We start from the raw sequence: 14,531 nt of genomic DNA on the forward strand, positions 1-14,531 counted from the left end.
CACAAGTTAGATAATCCAAAACCAATTTCAAATCATGAAGACCTACAAACTTCTTTCCTACAAGACTAGAAATAATCCCTACTACAGAATCTTCAAATTAGAGTTTTTCTATAAGACTTCCTACTTTATTACCAACAAATAGCATTTTTCAGTAAACCAGCTAGCAAATCTGTAAGATCTTTGTTTATCAGCATTAATGATGGGCTCAAAGTAAGAGATTAAATGCTAATCCAGAACAAGATTATTCAAGTCAGAATGTCTTTGTGGTAGATAAGGCTTCAACACTAAACGAGAACTAGAATCACCAGTCTTTCTTTGTATTTAGGATATTAATTCATTGATACTATCCAAAACAAAATACTTTACTAGAATTGAGGTGTATAAATCATCTTGGAAGTAGCCAATAAGCAGCAACAAAACTTAACTTAGGTAACTTGTTTAGATATAAATAAGCAATAATTTTTCATAAACCCTGAAAAGAAGATAGCTCATCCTATTTGGGCTTTTCCCGTGTTTTCTTCATCTTCATCTTCCTGTTCAAAAGGATTAACAAAGACATTACTTACTGGGTTTCCTGTTTGTTTACATCTTTGTACTAGAGTTGCTGCACATAATTTTTCAAAGGACACATTTCAGCAGTGGAAGTACTAGCGTCTACATTTACACAAAGTTAACCCATGAAGACCTATCGGCCAAACTTCCAAGCGATCAAAGTATACTGCCATCCAAAATATGATGCAACTGATCCTCTTTTGGTAAAACTTTATCAGAAAAATTTTGTTTCAAGGGAATCATATGATATGCCATGCCATCCACATGAAATACAAGGTTGCTTTACAGTGTTTACTTCTGAGTGTCGTCGTTGTCGGCGCCCACTCGTGTCCGAGTATTGAGTTCTGTCGTTAGCCATCAGCCTCCTATCTTTGGGGTGGGTGCTTATGTCTGATGTGGCTGTTAAGTCCTAGTCTGTGGTGGAAGAGTCGAGGACAGTGTTCACAAGGGAGGGTAGGTGGTGGGCGGGGCTGTTCTAATCGCTCTCTCCTTCTTCTCCTCCTAGCCTCCTCATTTTGTCTCCTCCTCTCCTCGAAGTCCTCGGTGCCATGGTGTACTGTACTCCTCCAGATTTTCCTGTCCCTGGCTGTTTCTTCCCATGAGGAAGGATCGATGTCAGTTAGAGCCAGGGTGCGCTTTAGTTGATTTTTATAGCGCATTTTCGGGGCTCCTCGTGGTCTGGTGCCCTGGGTCAGTTCTCCGTAGAATATCTTCTTTGGGAGCCTAGATGGATCCATCCTATGCATGTGTCCTATCCAGCGGAGGCGGTGGTGGATGATGGTGGCCTCCACACTGGTCAGCGAGGCACGTTCTAAGACTTCAATGTTGGTGGTGTGACTCTCCCAGGGGATTTTCAAGATCTGCCTCAGTTTCATTTGTTGGAAGCATTCTAGGTTTTTAACATCGCTTCTATATAGCGTCCATGTTTCACATGCATACAGGAGCGTGTAGGGATATAAGGAGAATGGCTTCCAGCTCTCTCCTACCTTGGAACCTAGTGGTCTAAAAAGAGCGGACTGGATTGCAAGGGTTTTCGAAGTATAAGGATCTGAAATAATTATGAGTGTGACTGTAAGAAAGGTAATGCTTCCTTACTGATGCGCCAGAACCACTAGACAAAACTTGAGGAGTTAGGTTAGGATTTGAAACAGGGTAGCTTTGGCTAGAATCTCTGCCTTTGCTCAAAGCCTTACATTACTGGCATTCTTAGAACGAACAAAATCTAATAAGCTTGAAAGCATATTAACGACAGGTGGAAAAATAGTCATCATCATCTCCCACTGTAATTAATAAATATAATCTAGTCTTATCTGGATTTTTCTATGAATCAAGGGTTAAGTTTCCTATACTGTGGAACTTTTAATCTGCACAATTATTTTAACATACTTACCAAAGGAGGAACAGTAAGGTTTCTGGATTCCACACAACAATTATCCAAATCAAAACACTGTTCATGGAACAAAACAGAGAGGATAATGACAGTCCAGGAATAACTTTCTTGAACAATCTACACAATAATTATTAATAAATCCAGAAGCATCCTACATGATCACTAATAACCTAAATAACCATTTTAAAACTCAAGGCAAACCAAGAACAGACTTAATTGCCCGAAATGATAAGAACTAGACGACAAAAATAGGTATGACATATGTACCACCCCTGTTATTGCCATTAATCATAAGATTATCTAAATACTATACTAGAGGCCTAAGCCTATTGAAAAGAAAGAGAGCAGGGACTTTTTTGTTTTGTTTTGGGGGATAAATGTCAATAAAAATTGAGCTTCAAGAGAGAGGCAATATGAATATCAGAGGAAGTTCAAGAGAAATTAACGAGATGCACTACACCCAGAATACTACACTAAACAAGAAAACAAGAGAGTTGAACTGGTATTTACTCAACTTTTCTTTTCATAACTATTTCACTAGAGTTTTTTACTATGCACTGATGCCTGACGAGATACTACGATACTTTATACTATTTTAGATGTTAAACAGATCAAATGTAAATCCGATACTTTATACTATTTTAGATGTTAAACAGATCAAATGTAAATCCGATACTTTATACTATTTTAGATGTTAAACAGATCAAATGTAAATCCGATACTTTATACTATTTTAGATGTTAAACAGATCAAATGTAAATCCGATACTTTATACTATTTTAGATGTTAAACAGATCAAATGTAAATCCGATCTTTTACACTATTTCCCCCTGCAACTTTGTAAGTTGATGATTTTCAGAACTGAGGTGGGAAAACAATTACAGTGAATTTCAAACTTCATCACATGTAATCTTTAGTATTTATCACATGTAATCTTTAGTATATCTAAAGTTGAAAGTACCACAAGTATGAAAATGTTTAAATCTAACAATCATAAAAACAGGAACTGTATTATTTGATGACAATAACAATAACACTAATACATAATGAACACACTCACACAAGAAATATATCAAAAGAAAAATTAACAGTAAAACACCACTAACCGTTTATGTACGAAGTTCTATGCAGTAAGTCTGAAGCATAATACAACTACTGAGCTGTTAACTCTTTAGCGCATGGGGTAGCGTAATGTATGTATCGCACTTTATACTAAAATAACTATAGAAACACTGTACTATATATGTACAGGTTTTTTACATTATACCGTGATGCGGCACGAAGAGGAGTAAAGCAAGAGCGAGGCCAAGTCAACGAAAGATCGAGTGTTGTGCTGTGCGGCGAGGGAAATGGCACAAAGTAGGCCAGGTGCAAAGGAGTACGGTTGGTTTGAGGTTATAAGGCCGTGAGAGTAATTATCGCGAAACTGGGAATCGGTGAATTTTTATTTTATAGGTTATACGGTTCTCTGTATCGTGACTGACAAAATCCGAGAAGATAGAACCTGCAAATATCGAGGGCTGACTGTATTTTGACATTTGTTGCTGCTATTGGAGTTTACTACCAATTTAGTTATGATGGGTTAAACCTGGTAAGAGCTTGTGGGCAGGTCGTTGTTGTGTCTGGAACAGCAGTTAAACGTAGCAACTCTTTAATACCAATACAGCTCTAAGTTGTCTTATGGGTATCTGCTGGTGCAGTACCCGACTTAATTCCTGGCAACTTCACAGACTGTCTTAACTTGACTATGCAAACAAAGAACTTCTCTTCTTGGTATCATAAAAGTATCTGCAGTACATGACATCTGGAGGATCCCATGATCCCAGCTGTAGTGTTAAAATTATTAATCCAAAATGCTAAAAGAACCATTTCTTTGCATCTGCAAGGTCCCTGTTCTGGGACCGCTTTATCTCATGGTCTTAGCCATGGCCCACAGCATCTGCATGACTCCAGAGCAAGAAGTTATGTACAGTATATTGTTCAAAAGCCTACAATAGCTGACAAGTCTATTATCCTGTTAAACACTTTTTATTAGTTTGAACCAATGTTAGTGGTTGCTGCATCCTATCACTGCACTATGCATTGACATCACACCATCTCTGGATTGTGTTGCCATCTAAGTTATTATACGTTATGACCAACTCTGTCATTTGTAAGGAACTCTGTGGAAACTTTGCATACAGCAAATAGTTTAGCTTGACAGGCAACTAAAATCAAGACCTTTTTGACAGGAAAGTCAGGAGAAAGGGTGATTGCATAAACTCTTTTAACAAATACAATAAAGCAGTTCTCTGTTATCAATAAATAGATACAGTACTGCATATATTATATGGCCTACAAAGCTGCCAATCATAATTTCATTATACAATGTCAAAGATGAACATGTAAAAAAATAATGATACAAAAATTGAGTATATAATGTACAATATTTATAATGTGAATCTGAATTCATTTGAGGTCTTTCCGCTATACTGTACATACAGCAGACACAAATATGATTATATATTATGGGGAATTGAACACTGAATTAAGAAATAACTGTTTTAAGTCAAGAAGAATGAAATCTTTAAAACAAATCATAGATTTCCAACAAACATATCATACTGAGCACAAATTGAGGTCATGATTTTCCTCAGAAACCAAATATGAAGTCTTGAAAACAGAAGACGACAACTATGAGAGACCATATCAGCACAAAGACCATCAATTGGTAGTAACTAAAACTCGTTCTGATTGTGTACTTTGGATCTAAGAGAGACAGAGGTGATGACAGGTGGGAGTTCAGCATATGATTGATGGATTTGCATAAATATATTTTATTATATATAATAACCTGGCCTTTAAGATTCCACGAGGTGGTGGATTGCAAAACACTACATATGGGAAATCATTTCTTTTATTGATCAATGAAAATTCTTTCATGATACAATGCTGGTTACAGTGTCATTCTGAAGCGGGTTACTTTTAATTCATTACAGTTTGCTAAAATGGAAATCAAGTTGAAATTAGATTACAAACTTAGTTGTAAAGACAGGACAAAAATTTTGGTGTGTATGTGAAGAGAGGGAAGCTATCGGAGTTATTATACACATTTTTGTCCAAGGAATAACCAAAGTTGGTGGCATAATGGAAACAGTCAGTACCAACAGACCAGCAGAAGCAGTATACATCATTGGCACACCAAAGTAGAAATCGTATGTGCAGCTATTGCCATAGAAACGGCATTGGAAATGAGGGCAATGGCTAACAGCCGAGTAACTGAAACAGGAAGCAAGAGAATATGAGGGTGGTACAGCAGTCAACACATCACAAGTAGAAACTGCTAATAGGGTGGGCACAGATGGTAGCAGAAAGGCCAGTATAAAACTACGAATTTTCCATTGCGATGAAATAGGATTATCTTTAAATATGTTGAAGTAATTGTGCCACATACTGAGCTAAGAACCCAACAATTATATGGAATAGCAAAAAAAAAAAAATTCTAGCTGTGTTCTATCAATGAAATTATGAAGCTTGGGTTACAACCATTCTACTTAGTGAATGACTCAACAAATTTTTTACTCCTCAGATGGTAATATTTGGCGAGAAGAGACTGGAATTAGGATCCTACTTGCAAGACAATGCACCTTTCCTCCTGAATCCATTACTAACACAAGAAAATGTTGAGGTTGTGATGTCTGCTCTCAACACAGCCATTTATAACAACCCTGATCTTGGTACAGTAAAATGATATTTTAATTATAAAATAAATTTTTGAATATACTTACCCGGTGAATATATAATAGCTGCTACTCAGCGGCTCGACAGAAAACACACTCAAAAAACTCGCGAGCGATCGCTATGAAGGTTGCGGGTGTGCCCACCAGCGCCAACTATCGGTCAGATACCACTCTTGCATGTAAACAAACCCTTCAATTCTTCTCGTCCCGCTGCGTCTCTATTGGGGAGGAAGGGAGGGCCTTTAATTTATATATTCACCGGGTAAGTATATTCAAAAATTTATTTTATAATTAAAATATCATTTTTAAATATTTAACTTAGCCGGTGAATATATAATAGCTGATTCACACCCAAGGCGGTGGGTAGAGACCAGAGTTAATTAAGTTTACAGCGTATAAGCTAAGAGTTTTTGACAGTTATCAATATAACAAAACCAAAATATATAGGTACCTGGTAAGGAAGTTGACTTAGACGATTACTCTGCCTTGTAAGTCTGTCTTCCTCACGAAGCCCAGCGATCCTCTTAGGATGCTGAAAGACTCCCAGGAGCTGAAGTATAAAGGGTTGCAACCCATACTAACAGGACCTCATCAAACCCCTAATCTGGGCACTCTCAAGAAATGACTTTGACCACCCGCCAAATCAACCAGGATGCGAAAGGCTTCTTAGCCTTCCGTACAACCCATAAAACAATATTAAAAACATTTCAAGAGACAGATTAAAAAGGATATTGGAATTAGGGAAGTGTAGTGGTAGAACCCTCACCCACTACTGCACTCGCTGCTACGAATGGACCCAGTGTGTAGCAGTCCTCGTAAAGAGTCTGGACATCTTTCAAGTAAAATGACGAGAACACTGACTTGCTTCTCCAAAAGGTCGCGTCCATGATACTTTGCAGAGATCTATTTTGCTTGAAGGCCACGGAGGTTGCTATAGCTCTAATCTCGTGCGTCTTAACCTTAAGCAAAGATCGGTCTTCCTCACTCAAGTGGGAATGGGCTTCTCGTATTAAAAATCTGATAAAATATGACAAAGCATTCTTTGACATAGGTAAGGATGGTTTCTTAACCGAACACCATAACGCTTCAGATTTACCTCGTAATGGCTTAGTACGAGCTAAATAGAACTTAAGAGCTCTAACGGGACATAACACACTCTCCAGTTCGTTGCCTACGATCTCTGATAAGCAAGGAATATCAAAAGATTTAGGCCAAGGACGAGAAGGCAGTTCATTCTTGGCCAGGAAACCAAGTTGCAGAGAACAAGTGGCTTTTTCTGTAGAAAAACCGATGTTCTTGCTGAAGGCATGAAGTTCACTGACTCTTTTAGCCGAGGCCAAGCATACCAGGAAAAGAGTCTTAAGAGTGAGATCCTTCAGGGAGGCTGAATGTAATGGCTCAAACCTGTCTGACATGAGGAACCTTAGGACCACGTCTAAGTTCCATCCAGGAGTAGCCAAACGACGTTCCTTAGAGGTTTCAAAAGACTTAAGGAGATCTTGTAGATCTTTATCGTTGGAAAGATCTAAGCCTCTATGCCGGAAGACCGAAGCCAACATGCTCCTGTAGCCCTTGATCGTGGAAGCTGAAAGGGAGCGAACCTTTCTCAGGTGGAAGAGAAAATCAGCGATTTGGGCTACAGAGGTACTGGACGAGGATACAGATACTGACTTGCACCAGTTTCGGAAGATTTCCCACTTCGATTGGTATACTCTAATGGTAGAAGCTCTCCTCGCTCTTGCAATCGCACTGGCTGCCTCCTTCGAAAAGCCTCTAGCTCTAGAGAGTCTTTCGATAGTCTGAAGGCAGTCAGACGAAGAGCGGGGAGGCCTTGGTGTACATTCTTTACGTGGGGCTGACGTAACAGGTCTACTCTTAGAGGAAGACTTCTTGGAAAGTCTACCAGCCATCGAAGTACCTCGGTGAACCATTCTCTCGCGGGCCAGAGGGGAGCAACTAACGTCAACCTTGTCCCTTCGTGAGAGGCGAACTTCTGCAGTACCTTGTTGACAATCTTGAATGGTGGGAATGCATATAGGTCTAGATGAGACCAATCTAGAAGAAAAGCGTCTATATGTATTGCTGCTGGGTCTGGGACTGGAGAGCAATAGATTGGAAGTCTCTTGGTCATCGAGGTTGCAAAGAGGTCTATGGTGGGTTGACCCCAAGTCGCCCAAAGCCTCTTGCACACGTCCTTGTGGAGGGTCCATTCCGTAGGAATTACCTGACCCTTCCGACTGAGGCAATCTGCTAAGACGTTCAAGTCGCCCTGGATAAACCTCGTTAACAGGGAGATGCCTCGATCTCTTGACCAAATGAGCAGGTCCCTTGCGATCTCGTACAGTGTCAGGGAGTGGGTGCCTCCTTGCTTGGAAATGTATGCCAAGGCTGTGGTATTGTCCGAGTTGATCTCCACCACCTTGTTTCGAAGGAGAATCTCGAAGTTCATCAAGGCCAGGTGGACTGCCAAAAGCTCCTTGCCGTTGATGTGCATGCTCCTCTGACTTGAGGTCCACGGACCTGAGCATTCCCGACCGTCCAGGGTCGCACCCAAACCCAAATCCGATGCGTCTGAGAATAGAACGTGGTTTGGTTTCTGAACTGCTAGGGGAAGTCCCTCTCTTAGACTGATATTGTCGTTCCACCAATTCAGGCATGCCTTTACTGTTTCGGAGATTGGGATTGAGACCGCCTCTAGCGTCTTGTCCTTTTTCCAGTGAAAAGCTAGATGGAACTGGAGAGGTCGAAGGTGTAGCCTTCCTAGCGAGACAAACTGCTCCAGGGATGATAGAGTTCCTACTAGACTCATCCAATTCCTGACTGAGCAGCGTTCTCTCTTCAACATCCGTTGGATTATGAGCAGGGCTTGCTCTATTCGGGGGGCAGACGGAAAAGCCCGAAAAACTGGACTGCGAATCTCCATCCCTAAATACAGTATAGTTTGGGATGGAATCAGCTGGGACTTTTCCATGTTGACCAAAAGTCCCAATTCCTTGGTCAGATCCAATGTCCAATGAAGATCCTGCAGACAGCGATGACTGGACGAGGCTCTGAGAAGCCAGTCGTCCAAGTAAAGGGAGGCTCGGATTCCCGATAAATGGAGGAATTTTGCCACATCCCTCATAAGCCTCGTAAACACGAGAGGAGCAGGACTTAGGCCAAAGCACAGGGCCCGAAACTGGTACACCACATTGTCGAAAACAAACCTCAGAAAAGGTTGGGAATCTGAGTGAATGGGGATGTGGAAGTATGCGTCTCTTAGGTCGAGAGAGACCATCCAGTCTCCCTTTCTGACCGCTGCTAAGACTGATTTCGTGGTCTCCATGGTAAACTTTGTCTTCGTGACAAAGACGTTCAGAGCACTGACGTCTAGCACCGGCCTCCAACCTCCTGTCTTCTTCGATACTAGGAAGAGGCGGTTGTAAAACCCCGGTGATTGAAGGTCCGAGACTTTCACCACCGCTCCCTTCTCTAGCAAAAGAGACACTTCTAGTTTCAGGGCTTGTCTCTTTGATTCCTCACGGTACCTGGGAGAGAGGTCGATGGGGGAAGTCGCTAGAGGAGGTTTGTGTACAAATGGAATTTTGTACCCCTCTCTGAGCAACCTCACAGACTGTTGGTCTGCGCCCCTCTTCTCCCAGGCTTGCCAGAAGTTCTCGAGTCTGGCACCTACTGCTGTCTGAGGCTGCGGGCAGTCAGACTCTGCCACGTGAGGACTTGGCTCCTCTCTTCTTTCCTCTCTTTCCCTCGGCACGAGTACTTCCCCTGCTGGGAGCTCTGCCACGAAAGGGCGGAATAAACCTGGACGCCGGAGTGTCTATCCTTGGTCTTGCAGAAAAGGATGTCGAAGGAGTCCCTTTGCGAGCAGAGGACGCTACCAAGTCATGGGTGTCCTTCTGCACGAGTGACAAAGCTATGTCCTTAACCAAATGTTCAGGGAACAAAAACTTCGATAAGGGAGCAAAGAGTAGCTCAGATCTTTGACAGGGAGTAACTCCTGCCGACAGATAAGAGCAAAGGGACTCTCGCTTCTTAAGGACTCCTGAAGTAAAAGAGGAGGAGAGCTCATTGGATCCATCGCGGATGGCTTTATCCATGCAGGACATAATGAGTACGGAGACATCTCTAACAGCCGACGAGATTTTCCTACTTAAGGCTCCCAAACACCAGTCAAGGAAGTTGAAAACTTCAAAGGCTCTAAAAATGCCTTTCAGCAGATGGTCAAGGTCCGAGGATGACCAACTAATCTTCGAGCGTCTCATGGCTAGGCGGCGGGGAGAGTCTACAAGGCTTGAGAAGTCGCCCGTGGCATACCAGACGCTCGATCTAGACGAGAGTTTAGATGGAGGGAAGGCAAAGGCCGTCTTCCCCAAACTCCTTTTGGTTTCCAACCAATCGCCTAAAAGCCGTAAAGCTCTCTTGGATGAGCGAGAGAGCACCAGTTTTGTAAAGGCTGGCATGTCAGCAGGTACGCCTAAAACAAACTCAGACGGCGGCGAACGAGGGGCAACAGAGACGAAGTGATCGGGAAACAACTCCTTAAAAATTAACATGACTTTCTTAAAGTCCATTGATGGCGGAACTGTTCTGGGTTCATCAATATCTGAAGGATGATCCTCAGGCTGAGGGTCAGCAACGTCCTCATCTGAAGGTTCCTCATCTGACAACTGCTGAGAAACAAGCAAAGGGGTTGGCAATGCTTGACACGCAGCGTCCACACGCACTGGTGCATTAGTAGCGGACCAGGACGCAACGTCATGTAACTGCTTGACAGTCTGTGAACTGTCAACAACAACAGGTGCGTGAGGACGCACAGCGTCCACCCGAGACTGCTTTGACCGCCTAGTCTGAGCAGTCAAAACAACTCTAGACTGCGGATGTTGACGCTCAGCGTCAAAACAAGTCAACTCCGATGGTTGGCGAACGTCCTGAACGTCAACAGGAGCATCAGCAAGTTGCCTAACGTCCAAATGCGGCTGAAAATCCACACGAGACCGCATCGAGTGTGGTTCTAAACAACCTGACTGACGTGACTTGGCTACGCCAACGTCAACAGGACGCACAAAGGAACGTTTGGGTGGCTGAAGGCCAGGATCTCGATGAGATAAACGGCTAGGCTCAACGGAAACCTTATCGGCAGAATAGTCTTCCATAAGGGAGGCAAGCTTAGACTGCATGTCCTGCAGTATAACCCATTTAGGGTCCACGGGAATGGGTGCGGTAACCGACGGGGTTAACGTCTGAGACGGCACAACCTTGCCTTGCTTAGGCGGCGAGCAGTCATCCGATGACTGCAACGGGTCCGAACTGTCCCAATGACTACATCCAGGACGCTGGACCTGTCCTGAAGGGACCGACTTCCGTTTAAGAGGCCTAGAAACCTTGCTCCACGGTTTCTTGCGCGAAAAGCCTTCGGAAGATGAGGAGAAAATGGGCTCTCTCGTCTTATGGTAGGGGCGATCTTGGTGAGATACGCCTGATACCATGGAGGGAACGTCTGTTCGCTGATCAAGGCCTCTCGAACCCATAAGTCGTACGACATTATTCTCCCCTGGGCTTGGGAGCTTGCAAGAGGTCCCGGACTAGGTGAACGACAGGCACGAACAGACGAACCCTCGGTCGCAACACTGTTCACAACACTTTGCGCACTAATCACTTTCCCACTTTCCGCTGTGGCACTCTGACACTTAAGTTCCTTCACGTCAGCCATGAGTTGATTACGATCAGTTGCTAACGCTTCAACTCTTTCCCCCAAGGCATGAATAGCACGTAACATGTCTTGCATAGATGGTTCCTGAGTGCTAGAAGGGGGGTTAGGAACAACCACTACAGGGGAAGGATTAGGTTTAGGGGCATGTGGAGAGGAAAAATCTACTGACCTAGATGAACTCCTCCTTACCCTATCTCTCTCTAGCCTACGTGCATACTTATCGTATTCGAGCCAATCGAATTCCGAAAGGCCCACGCATTCCTCACACCGATCTCCCAATTGACAGGTTTTACCCCGACAATTGGAACACACAGTATGTGGGTCGAGAGATGCCTTTGGAAGACGCCTATTACAGTCCCTAGCATTACACTTCCGAAATCTAGGTACTTGTGAAGGGTCAGCCATTTTGAATTAGTCAAAGAAATTTCAAAAAAACAATCCAAGTCATCAACAATTAATCTGATTCAATAAAGAGTTCAAGAGTTTATGTTGAGGAAAAACACCTGCACTGCGAAAGCTCAAACCAAAATGAAGTACTTCACCAAATATGTTGAGAAAACTCCAGGTTCTACAGCGAGTATTGATACGTCTTGTCGTCAAGGTCGACAGAGAAGAATTGAAGGGTTTGTTTACATGCAAGAGTGGTATCTGACCGATAGTTGGCGCTGGTGGGCACACCCGCAACCTTCATAGCGATCGCTCGCGAGTTTTTTGAGTGTGTTTTCTGTCGAGCCGCTGAGTAGCAGCTATTATATATTCACCGGCTAAGTTAAATATTTAAAAATATAATGCTAAGAATCAATAACCATTGTAGATGAAATAAAATTTATTAAAGCAACAATGTCTGAATTAAAAGAAACAAAATTCATGGTTTAAGTCAAATAATTTTCAAGGTATAAACATGGTAGATGAACCATCATCATGATCATAAGAATAACCAGCAACTGGCATTATAAAAATTCTCTAAAATTTTCTACATTATACAGGATCTAAATTACAAAAATTTTCTACACTATACAGGATCTAAATTACAAAATTTTCTACACTACAAATATCTAAATTACAAAATTTCTACACTACACATGATCTAAATTAAAACATTTTCTACACTACACATGATCTAAATTACAAAATTTTCAATATTATACAGGGTCTAAATTACAAAATCAAGGAGCATGATCCTTAAAAGGAATGTAAGGTAAAGTTCTACAACCCAATCAAAAAAAGTTTCATGAATTATAGCGAGAGAAAAACTTAACACAATTTCTTTTCTAAAAGGTTCTTGTGTTACCACAAAAAGATCCATGAATTAGTATAGTTTATCAATATGTCTATATTCGCTTTATCACTACATTTATTTGTTGCAACCAAATTTCAAGTAGTAAATTTATTACAACACTTACCGAAGCTCAATGCTGTTCCCCTCTAGAAGAAATATATTCAACAACCGAAAATAAAAAGAAAAAATCAAAGATTTCCCTAGCTAGCACAATACTCCTATTTTCCCTAAAAGTCCCTCTTCCATGGCAGCTTTGGTTCTTATCTCCATAAAAGGGGAGGTGGGGAGGAAAGCTAATGAACTTTGGTAAGTCTTAAAATAATTGATTCTACTATACAACCTATGTTTATTTCAATGAATTTTTCCTAAATCCATAGCTGATTCACCAATTTATCAAGAAGGTGGAGTACTTGTAGTATCAACATATAAATTTATTAATGTAAAGGGGGTGATTATCCAGTCATACGAGTCGAACATAACTCGAAGAGTTGGTCCGAATAAATTCAGGCGGAAATAAAATATAAAACATTAATACTAAGTAAAAAAAAAATAGATTTAAAAGTTCTACATATGAAAATGACCAAAGGAGAATTAAAAATTAAAACTAAACAAAGGGAGCCCTTTGATTGCACAGGTTGTAATCATACAAAGAGGACCATTAGAGAAAGTTGAAAAGTGCCTGGTTGGATCTGTTCTTTTCCGAGGAGAAATGGTAGAGAACTTTGGGATGAGTCTTTGAAATATTATGCATTTCAATATCACCATCAACAAACTTTTATAAGAAAAAGGGCGCACAAAGTCTGAAACTTATTCCGTGAGTTGATTAATCAAAAAGATAACAAATGTTGATGGCAAGTATCTTTTTTTGAGAGAGAGAGAGAGAGAGAGAGAGAGAGAGAGAGAGAGAGAGAGAGAGAGAGAGAGAGAGAGAGAGAGAGAGAGATTCACATTGAATAGCGTATTTTCATCTGTGCTATAATATTTATGAAAGGTACTTTTTATAAAAGTACTAAGAAAATTTCTTTGGCAGTTATATATATTAAAAATAGACAAGAGACCATACATTCCTTATCAGTTAGTTACACTAATGACTAAGAAAACTACAAGAATATTCAATCAAAACATCACAGTTATTTGTGGCATCCTGAGATATGTACTATGTACAAAACTAATTTGGCTTCCGATCTGAGATTCGACAGGTGGTATATACTAACCAATTTTACATTTTGCAATTTACTATCAATAGTTCAAACTACCTGGTTGTTTAAAACAATTACAGACGGTCCTCAAATTACAAACACTTGGAGATACAAACAAAAATACAACAGAAATCATACAGTACTGTATATCTCAGATATTGTATCAAATGTCCGTATACTTTAATAAGATAGAAATACTGCAATAAAAAAATATTATATAATTTAAAACAGTAAACAAACAAAACTTACAGTAACCCAATATATATTTCATATATATATATATATATATATATATATACACATATATATATATATATATATACACATATATATATATATATATATATACATATATATATATATATATATATATATATATATATATATATATATATATATATATATATATATATATATATATATATTTTTTTTTTTTTTTTTTGATGTCGGCTACCCCCCAAAATTGGGGGAAGTGCCTTGGTATATGTATGTATGTATGTATGAAATGCAACTATTTGTTGACTTTTCAAGCTGGAAATTGTAAGCATGAGTTAGGTTACGTCTATCCTACGACAAAACTTATCAGAACTTTACTTGCAAACAGCTTAAAACCTATTAAGTTTGTAAAAGTTGAGGACCTTCTGTGTACTAAATACAGTAGCATGCTTTGGTGCTAAGCTAC

The 14,531-nt window shown here is 40.5% G+C and overlaps 1 protein-coding gene across 3 annotated transcripts in view; it reads right to left on the reverse strand.

The window, feature by feature from the left end:
- LOC137635721 (uncharacterized) overlaps positions 1 to 14,531 on the reverse strand; it is a 63,273-nt gene that overhangs the window by 9,463 nt on the left and 39,279 nt on the right. The gene's annotated exons all lie outside the window — the stretch shown is intronic.

The sequence above is a fragment of the Palaemon carinicauda genome, unplaced genomic scaffold (genome assembly GCF_036898095.1).
Source record: "Palaemon carinicauda isolate YSFRI2023 unplaced genomic scaffold, ASM3689809v2 scaffold164, whole genome shotgun sequence".
NCBI lineage: Eukaryota > Metazoa > Arthropoda > Malacostraca > Decapoda > Palaemonidae > Palaemon > Palaemon carinicauda.